This window comes from Sesamum indicum, linkage group LG8 (genome assembly GCF_026168435.1).
Source record: "Sesamum indicum cultivar Baizhima isolate 11 linkage group LG8, ASM2616843v1, whole genome shotgun sequence".
In the NCBI taxonomy this organism is placed as follows: domain Eukaryota; kingdom Viridiplantae; phylum Streptophyta; class Magnoliopsida; order Lamiales; family Pedaliaceae; genus Sesamum; species Sesamum indicum.
In genome coordinates this window covers 14,609,802-14,627,904 of record NC_142664.1, presented here as the reverse complement: position 1 = coordinate 14,627,904, position 18,103 = coordinate 14,609,802, and positions in this window count along the sequence as shown.

The window sequence follows — 18,103 nt, the reverse complement described above, 5'->3', positions numbered from 1 at the left end:
TAGTGAAATCCAACCTACTTTCGGTCCTGCTGATATCATAGCCCGATAGAACTCCTGGGTAGTGGGTTTCCCACTCGAACCTTTCCATATAATACGATCTGTACCCCCATGGATCCGAGGCAGCACGTGTGTAATCTCCACACATTCCATGTCTGTGATCAATGGCCAGTGTCAATGGCCCTCAGAGATAACCGAGCTTAACATGGTAGACTCATGCAATCTCAGACTGTTTGGTCCCCGCAGAAATCTGTCAAGGAGGGGCCCAAGGTGATGCCAGGGATCCTTCCATAAGAAAAAATCACTTCCATCACCAATACGATATTCCACCACTGAGCGTAACCTCAACCTCAACATTTTTCTCCATCCCCATGGTCCACGATTCTCCGGGATAGTCCATATCGAATCATCTCGTAGTCTGCCATGCCGCAGCCACTCGACCCTGATAGAAGTCCTATCACATCGGATGACTTCACATAGCTTTTTGCACATCAATGCTCGATTAAGAGTTCCCATATCCTTAAGGCCAAGTCCTCCCTCCTCCTTCGGTTTGCAAATCTCTCCTTCCATGCAACTTTAGGGTATCCACTATTTCCGGTACCTCTGCATAAGAAAGCTCGCAATCGCTTCTCAATATCTTTAATGACCCCTTTTGGCAAAATAAACGCCGAAGCCCAATAAACACCCATAGACGGAAGAACAGACTTAATGATTTGTACCCTACCGGCATATGACAGTGCCAATCCCTCCAAACCATTGATACGTATATCGATCTTACTCAGTAATGGTTGGCAGTCGGCGATAGATAATCGAGAAGAGATAATTGGTAGACCCGAATACCTCATCGGTAAGTGGCCTTCCTGAAACCCCAACACCGCAAGTAGCTCCTCTCGTACATTCTGGGCTGATCGTTGTGTGATAAATTTCCTAAGCGTAATAATAACTACAAGTTAGTGTAAAAGGCCAACAAACTTGTTTTAATAATACCGTGCAAAACAGCTAATATTTGAACATTCTTAGAATTCAACGAAACTTGACCCAATCCCAGGTCTAGACCCAAGCATTTTTATTGGAAAATTGCCAAGCGTAATAATAACTACAACTTAGTATAAAAAGGAAAAAAAACTTGTTTCAATAAAACCGTCCAAAACAGCTAACTTTTGAACGTTCTCAAAATTCGACGAAACTTGACCCAATCGTTGGTCTAGACCCTAGAACATCTGTGGTAAATTTTCTAAGCGTAATAATAACCACAAGTTAGTATAAAAAGGGAAACAAACTTGTTTTAATAAAACCGTGCAAAACAGCTAAATTTTGAGCATTCTCAGAATTCGACTAAACTTGATCCAAACGTAGGTCTAGAGACCCAAGATTTTGTGTGTTAAATTTCCTGAGTGTAATAATAACTACAAGTTAATATAAAAGGGAAACAAACTTGTTTTAATAAAACCGTGTAAAACAGCTAACTTATGAACGTTCTCAGAATTCGACGAAACTTTTCTTTTTGGGGGTAAGTGTAATTTTCATTTAAAAAAAAAAAAGAGAAGTATAGTACAACAGTGTCCCTCATTAGATCTTGACCCAATCGCAGGTCTAGACCCAAGCATTTGTGTTGTAAATTTGCTAATCGTAATAATAACTACAAGTTAATATAAAAGGGAAACACACTTGTTTTAATAAAACCGTGTAAAACAGCTAACTTATGAACGTTCTCAGAATTTGACGAAACATGACCCAATCGTAGGTCTAGACCCAAGCATTTGTGTTGTCAATTTGCTAACCGTAATAATAACAACAGGTTAGTATAAAAGGAAAACAAACTTGTTTTAATAAACCCGTGCAAACCAGCTAAATTTTGAACGGTCTCAGAATTCGACGAAACTTGACCCAAACGTTGGTCTAGACCAAAACATCTATGTTGTAATTTGCCAAGTGTAATAATGACTACAAGTTAGTATAAAAGGAAACAAACTTGTTTTAATAAAACCGTGCAAAACAGCTAAATTTTGAGCATTCTCAGAATTCGACGAAACTTGACCCAAACGTTGGTCTAGATCCAAGAATTTGTGTGTTAAATTTCTAAGCGTAATAATAATTACAAGTTAGTATGAAAGGAAACAAAATTGCTTTAGTAAAACCGTGCAGAACAACTAAATTTTGAACGTTCTCAAAATTTTACGAAACTTGACCCCAACATAGATCTAGACCCAAGCATTTGTGTTATACATTTGCTAAGCGTAATAATAACTACAAGTTAGTATAAAAGGGAAACAAACTTGCTTTAATAAAACCGTGCAAAACAGCTAAATTTTGAACATTCTCAGAATTCAACAAAACCTGTCCCAAACGTTGGTCTAGACCCAAGCATTTGTGTGGTATATTTGCTAAGCATAATAATAACTACAAGTTAGTATAAAAGGGAAACAAACTTGTTTTAATAAAACCGTGCAAAACAGTTAACTTTTGAACGTACACTGAATTCAATGAAACTTGACCCAATCGTTGGTCTAGACCCAAGCATTTGTGTTGCAAATTTGCTAAACGTAATAATAACTACAAGTTAATATAAAAGGGAAACAAACTTGCTTTAATAAAACCGTGCAAAACAGCTAAATTTTGAACCTTCTCAGAATTCGACGAAACTTAACCCAAACATTGGTCTAGACCCAAGCATTTGTCTTGTAAATTTGCTAAGCGTAATAATAACTACAAGTTAGTACAAAAGGGAAACAAACTTGTTTTAATAAAACCGTGCAAAACAGCTAACTTTTGAACATTCTCAGGATTCGACAAAACTTGATCCAATCGTAGGTCTAGACCCAAGAATATGTGTGATAAATTTTCTAAGCGTAATAATAGCTACAAGTTAGTATAAAAGAGAAACAAACTTGCTTTAATAAAGCCGTGCAAAACAACTAAATTTTGAACGTTTTCAGAATTCGACGAAACCTGTCTCAAACGTTGGTCTAGACCCAAGCATTTGTGTGGTAAATTTTTTTTTTTTTGGGTAAGTGTAATTTTCATTAAAGAAAAGAAAATATAGTACAACAGAGTCCGTCTTTAGGCGCTTCCCTCGACAGGCCAAGGGATACGCCACAGTCTATACAAGGCACATGTGCTAATAGATCTAGGAAGCTTAATACTGAATATACGTTGTCGAACATCTTCTACTATTAAGTTGCCCACTACGCTCGGGGGTCTCTCCTCGTGCTCAAAACGTCTCAGGTTTCTCTCCCTCCAAATATCGTATACACATGATCCAAGCAGGCATCGGTAGGATATATTGATGATGTGCTTCCCACGCCATTTTCTTGCTCCCCATTCAACATCACTGACCCAATCCCTATTAGGCCACTGGAATCGTACAATGCGCCGAATACTAATGAGGCATCTCCTACTAAATCTGCAGTGGAAAAATAGGTGGTTATGTGACTCCACCATGTCTTCATTGCACAGCACGCAGCACCCAAGATGGGAGAGCCATGGTTTATCCGTCGTTGCGAGCTTCTCCAGGATAGCTAGCCAAAGGATAAACAAATGTCGCGGGATCTTTAAAGAACCCGAAAGTAGTGAAATCCAACCTACTTTCGGTCCTGCTGATATCATAGCCCGATAGAACTCCTGGGTAGTGGGTTTCCCACTCGAACCTTTCCATATAATACGATCTGTACCCCCATGGATCCGAGGCAGCACGTGTGTAATCTCCACACATTCCATGTCTGTGATCAATGGCCAGTGTCAATGGCCCTCAGAGATAACCGAGCTTAACATGGTAGACTCATGCAATCTCAGACTGTTTGGTCCCCGCAGAAATCTGTCAAGGAGGGGCCCAAGGCGATGCCAGGGATCCTTCCATAAGAAAAAATCACTTCCATCACCAATACGATATTCCACCACTGAGCGTAACCAGCCTCTCAACCTCAACATTTTTCTCCATCCCCATGGTCCACGATTCTCCGGGATAGTCCATATCGAATCATCTCGTAGTCTGCCATGCCGCAGCCACTCGACCCTGATAGAAGTCCTATCACATCGGATGACTTCACATAGCTTTTTGCACATCAATGCTCGATTAAGAGTTCCCATATCCTTAAGGCCAAGTCCTCCCTCCTCCTTCGGTTTGCAAATCTCTCCTTCCATGCAACTTTAGGGTATCCACTATTTCCGGTACCTCTGCATAAGAAAGCTCGCAATCGCTTCTCAATATCTTTAATGACCCCTTTTGGCAAAATAAACGCCGAAGCCCAATAAACACCCATAGACGGAAGAACAGACTTAATGATTTGTACCCTACCGGCATATGACAGTGCCAATCCCTCCAAACCATTGATACGTGTATCGATCTTACTCAGTAATGGTTGGCAGTCGGCGATAGATAATCGAGAAGAGATAATTGGTAGACCCGAATACCTCATCGGTAAGTGGCCTTCCTGAAACCCCAACACCGCAAGTAGCTCCTCTCGTATATTCTGGGCTGATCGTTGTGTGATAAATTTCCTAAGCGTAATAATAACTACAAGTTAGTGTAAAAGGCCAACAAACTTGTTTTAATAATACCGTGCAAAACAGCTAATATTTGAACATTCTTAGAATTCAACGAAACTTGACCCAATCCCAGGTCTAGACCCAAGCATTTTTATTGGAAAATTGCCAAGCGTAATAATAACTACAACTTAGTATAAAAAGGAAAAAAAACTTGTTTCAATAAAACCGTCCAAAACAGCTAACTTTTGAACGTTCTCAAAATTCGACGAAACTTGACCCAATCGTTGGTCTAGACCCTAGAACATCTGTGGTAAATTTTCTAAGCGTAATAATAACCACAAGTTAGTATAAAAAGGGAAACAAACTTGTTTTAATAAAACCGTGCAAAACAGCTAAATTTTGAGCATTCTCAGAATTCGACTAAACTTGATCCAAACGTAGGTCTAGAGACCCAAGATTTTGTGTGTTAAATTTCCTGAGTGTAATAATAACTACAAGTTAATATAAAAGGAAAACAAACTTGTTTTAATAAAACCGTGTAAAACAGCTAACTTATGAACGTTCTCAGAATTCGACGAAACTTTTCTTTTTGGGGGTAAGTGTAATTTTCATTTAAAAAAAAAAAAGAGAAGTATAGTACAACAGTGTCCCTCATTAGATCTTGACCCAATCGCAGGTCTAGACCCAAGCATTTGTGTTGTAAATTTGCTAATCGTAATAATAACTACAAGTTAATATAAAAGGGAAACACACTTGTTTTAATAAAACCGTGTAAAACAGCTAACTTATGAACGTTCTCAGAATTTGACGAAACATGACCCAATCGTAGGTCTAGACCCAAGCATTTGTGTTGTCAATTTGCTAACCGTAATAATAACAACAGGTTAGTATAAAAGGAAAACAAACTTGTTTTAATAAACCCGTGCAAACCAGCTAAATTTTGAACGGTCTCAGAATTCGACGAAACTTGACCCAAACGTTGGTCTAGACCAAAACATCTATGTTGTAATTTGCCAAGTGTAATAATGACTACAAGTTAGTATAAAAGGAAACAAACTTGTTTTAATAAAACCGTGCAAAACAGCTAAATTTTGAGCATTCTCAGAATTCGACGAAACTTGACCCAAACGTTGGTCTAGATCCAAGAATTTGTGTGTTAAATTTCTAAGCGTAATAATAATTACAAGTTAGTATGAAAGGAAACAAAATTGCTTTAGTAAAACCGTGCAGAACAACTAAATTTTGAACGTTCTCAAAATTTTACGAAACTTGACCCCAACATAGATCTAGACCCAAGCATTTGTGTTATACATTTGCTAAGCGTAATAATAACTACAAGTTAGTATAAAAGGGAAACAAACTTGCTTTAATAAAACCGTGCAAAACAGCTAAATTTTGAACATTCTCAGAATTCAACAAAACCTGTCCCAAACGTTGGTCTAGACCCAAGCATTTGTGTGGTATATTTGCTAAGCATAATAATAACTACAAGTTAGTATAAAAGGGAAACAAACTTGTTTTAATAAAACCGTGCAAAACAGTTAACTTTTGAACGTACACTGAATTCAATGAAACTTGACCCAATCGTTGGTCTAGACCCAAGCATTTGTGTTGCAAATTTGCTAAACGTAATAATAACTACAAGTTAATATAAAAGGGAAACAAACTTGCTTTAATAAAACCGTGCAAAACAGCTAAATTTTGAACCTTCTCAGAATTCGACGAAACATAACCCAAACATTGGTCTAGACCCAAGCATTTGTCTTGTAAATTTGCTAAGCGTAATAATAACTACAAGTTAGTACAAAAGGGAAACAAACTTGTTTTAATAAAACCGTGCAAAACAGCTAACTTTTGAACATTCTCAGGATTCGACAAAACTTGATCCAATCGTAGGTCTAGACCCAAGAATATGTGTGATAAATTTTCTAAGCATAATAATAGCTACAAGTTAGTATAAAAGAGAAACAAACTTGCTTTAATAAAGCCGTGCAAAACAACTAAATTTTGAACGTTTTTAGAATTCGACGAAACCTGTCTCAAACGTTGGTCTAGACCCAAGCATTTGTGTGGTAAATTTTTTTTTTTTTTTGGGTAAGTGTAATTTTCATTAAAGAAAAGAAAATATAGTACAACAGAGTCCGTCTTTAGGCGCTTCCCTCGACAGGCCAAGGGATACGCCACAGTCTATACAAGGCACATGTGCTAATAGATCTAGGAAGCTTAATACTGAATATACGTTGTCGAACATCTTCTACTATTAAGTTGCCCACTACGCTCGGGGGTCTCTCCTCGTGCTCAAAACGTCTCAGGTTTCTCTCCCTCCAAATATCGTATACACATGATCCAAGCAGGCATCGGTAGGATATATTGATGATGTGCTTCCCACGCCATTTTTTTGCTCCCCATTCAACATCACTGACCTAATCCCTATTAGGCCACTGGAATCGTACAATGCGCCGAATACTAATGAGGCATCTCCTACTAAATCTGCAGTGGAAAAATAGGTGGTTATGTGACTCCACCATGTCTTCATTGCACAGCACGCAGCACCCAAGATGGGAGAGCCATGGTTTATCCGTCGTTGCGAGCTTCTCCAGGATAGCTAGCCAAAGGATAAACAAATGTTGTGGGATCTTTAAAGAACACGAAAGTAGTGAAATCCAACCTACTTTCGGTCCTGCTGATATCATAGCCCGATAGAACTCCTAGGTAGTGGGTTTCCCACTCGAACCTTTCCATATAATACGATCTGTACCCCCATGGATCCGAGGCAGCACGTGTGTAATCTCCACGCATTCCATGTCTGTGATCAATGGCTAGTGCCAATGGCCCTCACAGATAACCGAGCTTAACATGGTAGACTCATGCAATCCCAGACTGTTTGGTCCCCGCGGAAATCTGTCAAGGAGGGGCCCAAGGTGATGCCAGGGATCCTTCCATAAGAAAAAATCACTTCCATCACCAATACGATATTCCACCACTGAGCGTAACCAGCCTCTCAACCTCAACATTTTTCTCCATCCCCATGCTCCACGATTCTCCGGGATAGACCATATCGAATCATCTCGTAGTCTGCCATGCCGCAGCCACTCGACCCAGATAGAAGTCCTATCACATCGGATGACTTCACATAGCTTTTTGCACATCAATGCTCGATTAAGAGTTCCCATATCCTTAAGGCCAAGTCCTCCCTCCTCCTTCGGTTTGCAAATCTCTTTCCATGCAACTTTAGGGTATCCACTATTTTCGGTACCTCTCCATAAGAAAGCTCGCAATCGCTTCTCAATATCTTTAATGACCCCTTTTGGCAAAATAAATGCCGAAGCCCAATAAACACCCATAGCCACAAGAACAGACTTAATGATTTGTACCCTGCCGGCATATGACAGTGCCAATCCCTCCCAACCATTGATACGTGTATCGATCTTACTCAGTAATGGTTGGCAGTCGGCGATAGATAATCGAGAAGAGATCAATGGTAGACCCAAATACCTCATCGGTAAGTGGCCTTCCTGAAACCCCAACACTGCAAGTAGCTCCTCTCGTACATTCTGGGCTGATCGTTGTGTGGTAAATTTCCTAAGCGTAATAATACTACAAGTTAGTGTAAAAGGGAAACAAACTTGTTTTAATAATACCGTGCAAAACAGCTAATATTTGAACGTTATCAGAATTCAAAGAAACTTGACCCAATCCCAGGTCTAGACCCAAGCATTTTTATTGGAAAATTTCCAAGCGTAATAATAACTACAAGTTAGTATAAAAAGGAAAAAAAACTTGTTTCAATAAAACCGTCCAAAACAGCTAACTTTTGAACGTTCTCAAAATTCGACGAAACTTGACCCAATCGTTGGTCTAGACCCTAGAATATTTGTGGTAAATTTTCTAAGCGTAATAATAACCACAAGTTAGTATAAAAGGGAAACAAACTTGTTTTAATAAAACCGTGCAAAACAGCTAAATTTTGAGCATTCTCAGAATTCGACTAAACTTGATCCAAAAGTAGGTCTAGACCCAAGAATTTGTGTGTTAAATTTCCTAAGTGTAATAATAACTACAAGTTAATATAAAAGGGAAACAAACTTGTTTTAATAATTTGGTCTAAGAATTTGGTCTAAAAATGGATAACAAAAATTCTCTCACTAAAAATTCTCTCTCTTCTCTCACACACACTAGCACACTACAATTCTCACACACTCATAACCCTTCCCCCATGGACGATGCCGGCGAGGTGGAAGATGATGGTGATACGTCGGCTGATGGGGACGACGGTGGACTGACCGGCCGGAGTGGGACCGGTCAAAGGAGGCGATTTTCCGGCATGGAAGACAAAGAGACGGGTACGGGTTTTTTGGCCGGAAAACATAGTTTTTCGGTGACTACAGGGTCGACTAGCGATGGGGGAGTGAATGGTGATGATTATATGGCGTTTGGAAGTGATTTGAGGCCTGAAATGGTGGAGGAGATGCAACAGCCATTTTTAGGGTTTCGAGAAGATGAAGGGACGCGCAACCAAAAATCACTGGAAACTCGCGATTTTTCGGCCGATGATGGCATCCACGTCTCTATGGAGAAGGTAGCAAGGATCCTGAACGAAAAAGGTGAGAACTTGACCTCTGAATCGCCTTCTTTAAACGCGCCGCCAAAACTAGGGTTTTCCTCCATTAATGGCGGACGCGAGATGGAACCGTTTAACCTCAACGAATTCTTGCGGTTGGCTCACGCTGTGATTGATCATGGAGACGAGAAGACTGTTGATGCCCTTAGAGATCTGAAAAATAAATGGACTTTGCGATTTAAAAGGATGCCGTCGTCCCGATCGACGGCGAAGTTGCAGGAAACCGCACCACCACGAGTGGGTGGTCTTCGCAAGGCTTGGAGGTGCCTAATACCATCGGAAACAAGCAGTAGACCATCGGAATCTGGAGGGATAAGGACTGAAGCAGATCTGCGAACAAGAGCGCCTGGTTTCTCCGCTGGTTGTGCTACGGTTTTGCGGCCGCCGGCGACTGACGAGGAAGACGACCGGCGAGTTCAAGTGACTGTTGGTATTTCGCATGACATGGCGAATGACATGGCAGATAATGATGTGGTGAATGACATGGCAGATACTGTGGCAGATGATGTGGCGCATGATAGAGATGATGATGTCATTGATGATGCAGACATGACCTATGATGCTGACATCACTGCTGAGGCAAGCATGACCTACACTGCTGACATCACTGCTGATGCAATGACAACATCAGCTGCTGATGTCATGGATGACATCATTCTGCACAAGAAGACAAAAAATCTGCATTCTAAACTTAATTCTTGCACTCCTATGGAATTGTACGTCGGAAACATACCGTTGCATGCATGTTCGGAAACGATTATCGATGATAAAATAGCTCATGCATTTCATAAATCAACGCGCAAGACCTTATCTTATGTGGCTCCAACGGTACAAAATGGAGAGGTTATAGTGCGCCCAACATTGGATATTATACGAAATGGATCTAAACGATGGAGGGCTACCGCGGTGGGGTATTTCCTAGAAAAAAGGCCGTATTTTCATCATTTAAAAGAGTTTGCAATGTCTGTATGGCCGGGCTTGAAGGAGGTCACTGGTACTAATAATGGATTTTTTTTCCTCCAATTCAAATCAGTAGCTGCTATGGAAGATGTAATTGAAGGAGGGCCGTGGCTATTCCAGGGGCAGCCTATTGTTCTACAAAAATGGAAACCAGGGATGGTATTAAGAAAACTACAGCATACACAGGTTCCTGTGTGGATAAAGCTTCGACACCTTCCAGTCGAGTTTTGGACAGAGGAAGGCCTTAGTACGGTGTCCAGTGGAGTGGGTAAACCACTTTACCCGGATGCAATTACGAGAGCATGCACGAGACTGGACTTCGCTCGTGTATGCGTAATGTTGGATGTGACCTCAAATTTACCGAAGCACATTATAATAATGACACCGGATGAGGACGGAGGAGAATCACCTTGTAAAGTAGATGTTGAGTACGAATGGCTACCCCAGAAGTGCAACAGTTGTATGACATTGGGACACTCTGTCAAAGAGTGTGTTCTCAACAAACCAAAACAAGCTAAACCACCGATTACTGTATATGTACCGAAAGTGGGAACGCCGCAAGAGCCCGAACGGAGTAAAAACAATCCTAACGAGGATGGTGATACTAATTCTATATCGACCCGGCCACCACAAGTGCCTGATCGGAACAAGAGCAGACCACCACCAGCTCCAGTAGTAGAAAAGCAAAGAGAGGGACGAGAGTACCCTAGGGATGCAACTGGGCCAAGTCGTGAGGAGAGGGGTAAGGCGCTTGTTTTATATAATACTTTTGATGCACTTCACCTATTGGATGATACAGATGAGTCGTCTTGGGGTCCTAAGCATAGTAGCCCCATGCCTAATGATCCATGTTGAATGCAGCAATATGGAATGTTCGTGGCCTGAACAAAAGAGATCATCAGCTAGCAGTCAAAGACATCGTTGCTGAGTTCTGGTTACAATTCCTCGGTCTCCTTGAAACTCGTGTTCGTATCAATAATGTATCTCATATTCAGGCTTTTTTACTACCTCAATGGAAATGGTTTGTGGATTATGGATCGTCTGGAAATCGGGTTTGGATAGCGTGGGATGAAAATTTTATTGATGTTGATGTGGTTGAATGTGGCACATAGTTTATTCACTGTCATGTTCATATACATGCACTTCATGAATCCATTGCTATTACTGTTATTTATGGGGCAAATGAGCTAGTAGAGAGGAGGGCATTATGGAGTTCCATGGAGACTATTGCTATACAGTGTACCGATATCCCGTGGCTTGTTGGAGGGGATTTCAATACAGTGCGCGACCTTAGTGAAATATGTGGTGTATCAGGAGATATTCGAATGGCCATGGAAGACTTGAACACTTGCATCCAGAATACAGGATTATTACCATTACCCATGCAGGGAGAATGGTACACATGGCACAATTGTAGTGCCGGGCCACGAAACCTCTGGAAAAGACTGGATCGCATGCTGATCAATGATAGATGGATGGCTCAGTTCCCGACATCATATTATTCTTCTCTCACAGCACGCACTTCAGACCACTCTCCAATGGTGTTATGCGGGGATAGACAACAACAACTTGGAGGTATGTTTCGATTCGATAATTACCTCGCCCTATCTCCAGAATTTACTCCCAGTGTACAGCAGGTCTGGCAACATAACATTATAGGGACACCTATGTATGCCGTAACAAGGAAACTCAAAACACTAAACCGGTTTAGAGAGCAAAGGAGGAAAAAGGGGGACTTATCACACAATGTCCAACTGGCAAAAGGGTTTCTTGAGATGGCGCAAGTACTTGTTACCTCAAACAGGCAGGATGAACTTTTCCTACAATTGGAACACTGCTGCCGGGTAGTACTAGCTAAAGCAGCTAAACTTGAACAGATTATGCTTCAACAGAGATAAAAAATGCAGTGGATGAAGGGGGGTGACCAGTGCTCACGGGTGTTCTTTCGTAAGATTGCTCAAAGGAGATCGGCGAGGAGAATCTTACAAATCAATGATGATAATGGAATCACTCACACAGATCCAGGAGCAGTAACTAATGAGTTTGTCATGTACTACCAAAATTTACTTGGTGGGGAACGACGAAGAGACATGATAGATCTTCGATTCCTGCGACCATGGGCTAGACATATATTGAGTGAAGATGATGTCAACTCCTTAGTCTTGCCATTTACACAGACGGATGTCAAGCAGGCGATTTTTGACATTGCGGAAGATAAGGCACCTGGGCCGGACGGGTATTCATCGGGCTTCTTCAAAGCTGCATGGCCTATAGTAGGGCAGGAGGTGTCTTCGGCAGTATTGGATTTCTTTAATACGAGCCGAATTCTGAAACAGATAAATACTACACTTTTGACGCTCATACCAAAGGTACATTCCCCTATGAATGTTGGTGATTTCCGTCCTATATCTTGCTGCAATGTACTGTACAAGATTATTGCCAAACTCCTTGTCCAACGATTGAGTGGGATACTAGACAAACTTATTAGTCCGTGCCAAGCGGCGTTTGTGCCCGGACGAAGCATAGGAGACAATATTATGTTGGCGCAGGAATTGTTTACGGGATATAACCAGACTCATCTACCACCCTGGTGTGCATTAAAAGTGGACATTCGGAAGGCATATGATACGGTGGAGTGGGACTTCCTGATAGCTGTGATGGAATTATTTGGGTTCCCCCATACATTTGTGAAATGGATTGAGGAGTGTGTCACAAAACCCCCATTTTCTGTTGGGCTTAATGGGAAACCTCACGGCTTCTTTACAGGGGCCAGAGGGCTTCGGCAGGGTGATCCTCTATCACCATACTTGTTCGTGCTTGTGATGGAAGTCCTACAGTTGGGTTTCCTGCAGTTGATTGACCAGGATGAATTATTCTCCTTTCATTGGAAGTGTGATGCAGCCAGGATTTTTCAGCTGGGATTTGCTGATGATTTGTTGCTATTTTGCCTTGCCGATATGAACTCTATTGGAGTATTTAAAACAGGATTGGATCGCTTTGCTGAATGGTCGGGGCTCATGCTGAATGTGCAGAAAAGCCACCTCATTATCTCACGTTCAGCACAAGGATTACGAGAAGAGATGCTGGAAGTACTCGGGTTTCAAGAGGGAGTCCTACCGATGAGGTATTTGGGGCTACCTCTTTTATCTTCTCGATTAACAGTTGCTGACTGTAACCCATTATTGTTGAAAATTGATAAACGCATTGCGGGTTGGGAGGGTATGGCTCTTTCTTATGCTGCTAGGGTGCAGATTATTAAATCTGTACTCTTGTCGCTGAGTTTATATTGGTCATCTGCGTTCATCCTGCCAAAGAAAGTTACTAACGAAATTGAGAAGAGACTGCGAACTTTCTTGTGGAAGGGGACAACAAACAGTGGTTATGCGAAGGTAGCATGGAAAGATTTATGCCGACCGAAAGATGAGGGAGGACTAGGATTCAAAGATATTGCTATCTTGAATCGCGCATTAATGACAAAGAAACTCTGTGATATCATCAGATGCGATAGGACCTCAATTTGGGTTGAATGGCTTTACCAGGGTCGATTACGAGACACCTCCATTTGGACGATTAGGGAGCATGGAGGCTCATGGGGTTGGCAGAAAATTCTACGTCTACGGGTTTTCCTCCGCCCTATGGTGGACTATCAGATCGGCGATGGGCGAACTTTTTACCTTTGGCAGGACCCGTGGCATTATCTCGGACCGCTCAATATCACATTCCCACGGGGACCGAGGCTACTCAGAATGGAGGAATCAGCCAGACTAAGCACGGTGATTAATGAAGGAGAGTGGCAGTGGCCCCCTATCACAGATTTTGAGTGTCTAGAGATCACACATGATTTACCCACAATCCATGGAGGGGAGGATCGTATTATTTGGAGATTTGATCAGGGAAAACCCACAACTCAGGCTCTATATAGACTTTTTGATCCCCCAGGACCGAAAGTAGGCTGGTCTTCACTACTTTCGGGATCACTGAAGATTCCACGTCATTTGTTCATCCTGTGGCTTGCTATTCTAGGCAAATTGGCTACGACGGACAAATCATGGTTAGCACACCTTGGCCCATGTATTCTATGTAATGAGGGAGCGACAGAGACACATGACCACTTATTCTTTCAGTGCAGATTTAGTCGACAGTGTCTCACAGCAATCCAGAGAGTGGTACGATATCCTTGGCCCAATAGAGATTGGATAACGGATATTGAATGGGCTTCCCAAAGATGGAGAGGTAAACACATTGTTAACATATCTTATCGAGCACTATTAGCATCATGTGTTTACCACATTTGGAGGGAGAGAAACTTGAGACGATTCGAGTACACCGAGAGGACACCTAGCACCATGGCTTTATTGATTGTTGAGGATATCAGGCAGCGGATCCTTAGTATCTCTCTACCTATATCAGTCGGTACACGAGCTTTATATAGATTGTGGCGTATCCCTTGGCCTGTCGAGGGAGAAAGCAGCTGATAACCACACTGTTGTACTGTACAACTAATTTACTTTACTTAATGAAACTTATATTTAACAAAAAAAATTTGTTTTAATAAAACCTTGTAAAACAGCTAACTTATGAACGTTCTCAGAATTCGACGAAACTTTTTTTTTTGGGGGTAAGTGTAATTTTCATTTAAAAAAAAAATGAGAAGTATAGTACAACAGTGTCCCTCATTAGATCTTGACCCAATCGCAGGTCTAGACCCAAGCATTTGTGTTGTAAATTTGATAATCGTAATAATAACTACAAGTTAGTATAAAAGGAAAACAAACTTGTTTTACTAAAATCGTGCAAAACAACTAACTTTTGAACGTTCTTAGAATTCGACGAAACATGACCCAATCGCAGGTCTAGACCCAAGCATTTGTGTTGTAAATTTGCTAATCGTAATAATACTACAAGTTAGTATAAAAGGGAAGCAAACTTGATTTAATAAAACCGTGCAAAACAGCTAAATTTTGAACGGTCTCAGAATTCGACGAAACTTGACCCAAACGTTGGTCTAGACCAAAGCATTTCTGTTGTAAATTTGCTAAGCGTAATAATAACTACAAGTTAGTATAAAAGGGAAACAAAATTATTTTAATAAAACCGCTCAAAACAGCTAAATTTTGAGCATTCTCAGAATTCGACGAAACTTGACCCAAACGTAGGTCTAGATCCAAGAATTTGTGTGTTAAATTTCTAAACATAATAATAATTACAAGTTAGTATAACAGGGAAACAAACTTACTTTAATAAAACCGTCCAGAACAGCTAAATTTTGAACGTTCTCAGAATTTTACGAAACTTGAACCAAACATAGGTCTAGCCCAAGCATTTGTGTTATACATTTGCTAAGCGTTATAATATCTACAAGTTAGTATAAAAGGAAAACAAACTTGCTTTAATAAAACCGTGCAAAACAGCTAAATTTTGAACGTTCTCAGAATTCGACAAAACCTATCCCAAACGTTGGTCTAGACCCAAGCATTTGTGTTTTAAATTTGCTAAGCGTAATAATAACTACAAGTTAGTATAAAAGGGAAACGAACTTGTTTTAATAAAACCGTGCAAAACAGCTAAATTTTGAGCATTCTCAGAATTCGATGAAAATTGATCCAATCGTAGGTCTAGACCCAAGAATTTGTGTGTTAAATTTCCTAAATATAATAATAACTACAAGTTAATATAAAAGGGAAACACACTTGTTTTAATAAAACCGTGTAAAACAGCTAACTTATGAACGTTCTCATAATTCGACGAAACTTGACCCAATCGCAGGTCTAGACCCAAGCATTTGTGTTGTCAATTTGCTAATCGTAATAATAACAACAGGTTAGTATAAAAGGAAAACAAACTTGTTTTAATAAACCCGTGCAAACCAGCTAAATTTTGAACGGTCTCAGAATTCGACGAAACTTGACCCAAACGTTGGTCTAGACCAAAACATCTATGTTGTAATTTGCAGAGTGTAATAATGACTACAAGTTAGTATAAAAGGGAAACAAACTTGTTTTAATAAAACCGTGCAAAACAGCTAAATTTTGAGCATTCTCAGAATTCGACGAAACTTGACCCAAACGTTGGTCTAGATCCAAGAATTTGTGTGTTAAATTTCTAAGCGTAATTATAATTACAAGTTAGTATAAAAGGGAAACAAAATTGCTTTAATAAAACCGTGCAGAACAGCTAAATTTTGAACGTTCTCAAAATTTTACTAAACTTGACCCCAACATAGATCTAGACCCAAGCATTTGTGTTATACATTTGCTAAGCGTGATAATAACTACAAGTTAGTATAAAAGGGAGACAAACTTGCTTTAATAAAATCTTGCAAAACAGATAAATTTTGAACGTTCTCAGAATTCAACAAAACCTGTCCCAAACGTTGGTCTAGACCCAAGCATTTGTGTGGTATATTTGCTAAGCATAATAATAACTACAAGTTAGTATAAAAGGGAAACAAACTTGTTTTAATAAAACCGTGCAAAACAGTTAACTTTTGAACGTACACTGAATTCAATGAAACTTGACTCAATCGTTGGTCTAGACCCAAGCATTTGTGTTGCAAATTTGCGAAACGTAATAATAACTACAAGTTAGTATAAAAGAGAAACAAACATGCATTAATAAAACCGTGCAAAACAACTAAATTTTGAACCTTCTCAGAATTCGACGAAACTTAACCCAAACATTGGTCTAGACCCAAGCATTTGTCTTGTAAATTTGCTATGCGTAATAGTAACTACAAGTTAGTACAAAAGGGAAACAAACTTGTTTTAATAAAACCGTGCAAAACAGCTATCTTTTGAACGTTCTCAGGATTCGACAAAACTTGATCCAATCGTAGGTCTAGACCCAAGAATATGTGTGGTAAATTTTCTAAGCGTAATAATACCTACAAGTTAGTATAAAAGAGAAACAAACTTGCTTTAATAAAGCCGTGCAAAACAACTAAATTTTGAACGTTCTCAGAATTCGACGAAACCTGTCTCAAACGTTGGTCTAGACCCAAGCATTTGTGTGGTAAATTTTTTTTTTTTTGGGTAAGTGTAATTTTCATTTAAGAAAAGAAAATATAGTACAACAGAGTCCCTCTTTAGGCGCTTCCCTCGACAGGCCAAGGGATACGCACAGTCTATACAAGGCACATGTGCTAATTGATCTAGGAAGCTTAATACTGAGTATACGTTGTCGAACATCTTCTACTATTAAGTTGCCCACTACGCTCGGGGGTCTCTCCTCGTGCTCAAAACGTCTCAGGTTTCTCTCCCTCCAAATATGGTATACACACGATCCAAGCAGGCATCGGTACGATATATTGATGATGTGCTTCCCACGCCATTTTCTTGCTCCCCATTCAACATCACTGACCCAATCCCTATTAGGCCACTGGAATCGTACAATGCGCCGAATACTAATGAGGCATCTCCTACTAAATCTGCAGTGGAAAAACAGGTGGTTATGCGACTCCACCATGTCTTCATTGCACAGCACGCAGCACCCAAGATGGGAGAGCCATGGTTTATCCGTCGTTGCGAGCTTCTCCAGGATAGCTAGCCAAAGGATAAATAAATGTCGCGGGATCTTTAAAGAACCCAAAAGTAGTGAAATCCAACCTACTTTCAGTCCTGCTGATATCATAGCCCGATAAAACTCCTGGGTAGTGGGTTTCCGACTCGAACCTTTCCATATAATACGATCTGTACCCCCATGGATCTGAGGCAGCACATGTGTAATCTCCACGCATTCCATGTCTGTGATCAATGGCCAGTGCCAATGGCCCTCACAGATAATTGAGCTTAACATGGTAGACTCATGCAATCCCAGACTGTTTGGTCCCCGCAGAAATCTGTCAAGGAGGGGCCCAAGGTGATGCCAAGGATCCTTCCATAAGAAAAAATCACTTCCATCACCAATACGATATTCCACCACTGAGCGTAACCAGCCTCTCAACCTCAACATTTTTCTCCATCCCCATGGTCCACGATTCTCCGGGATAGACCATATCGAATCATCTCGAAGTCTGCCATGCCGCAGCCACTCGACCCAGAT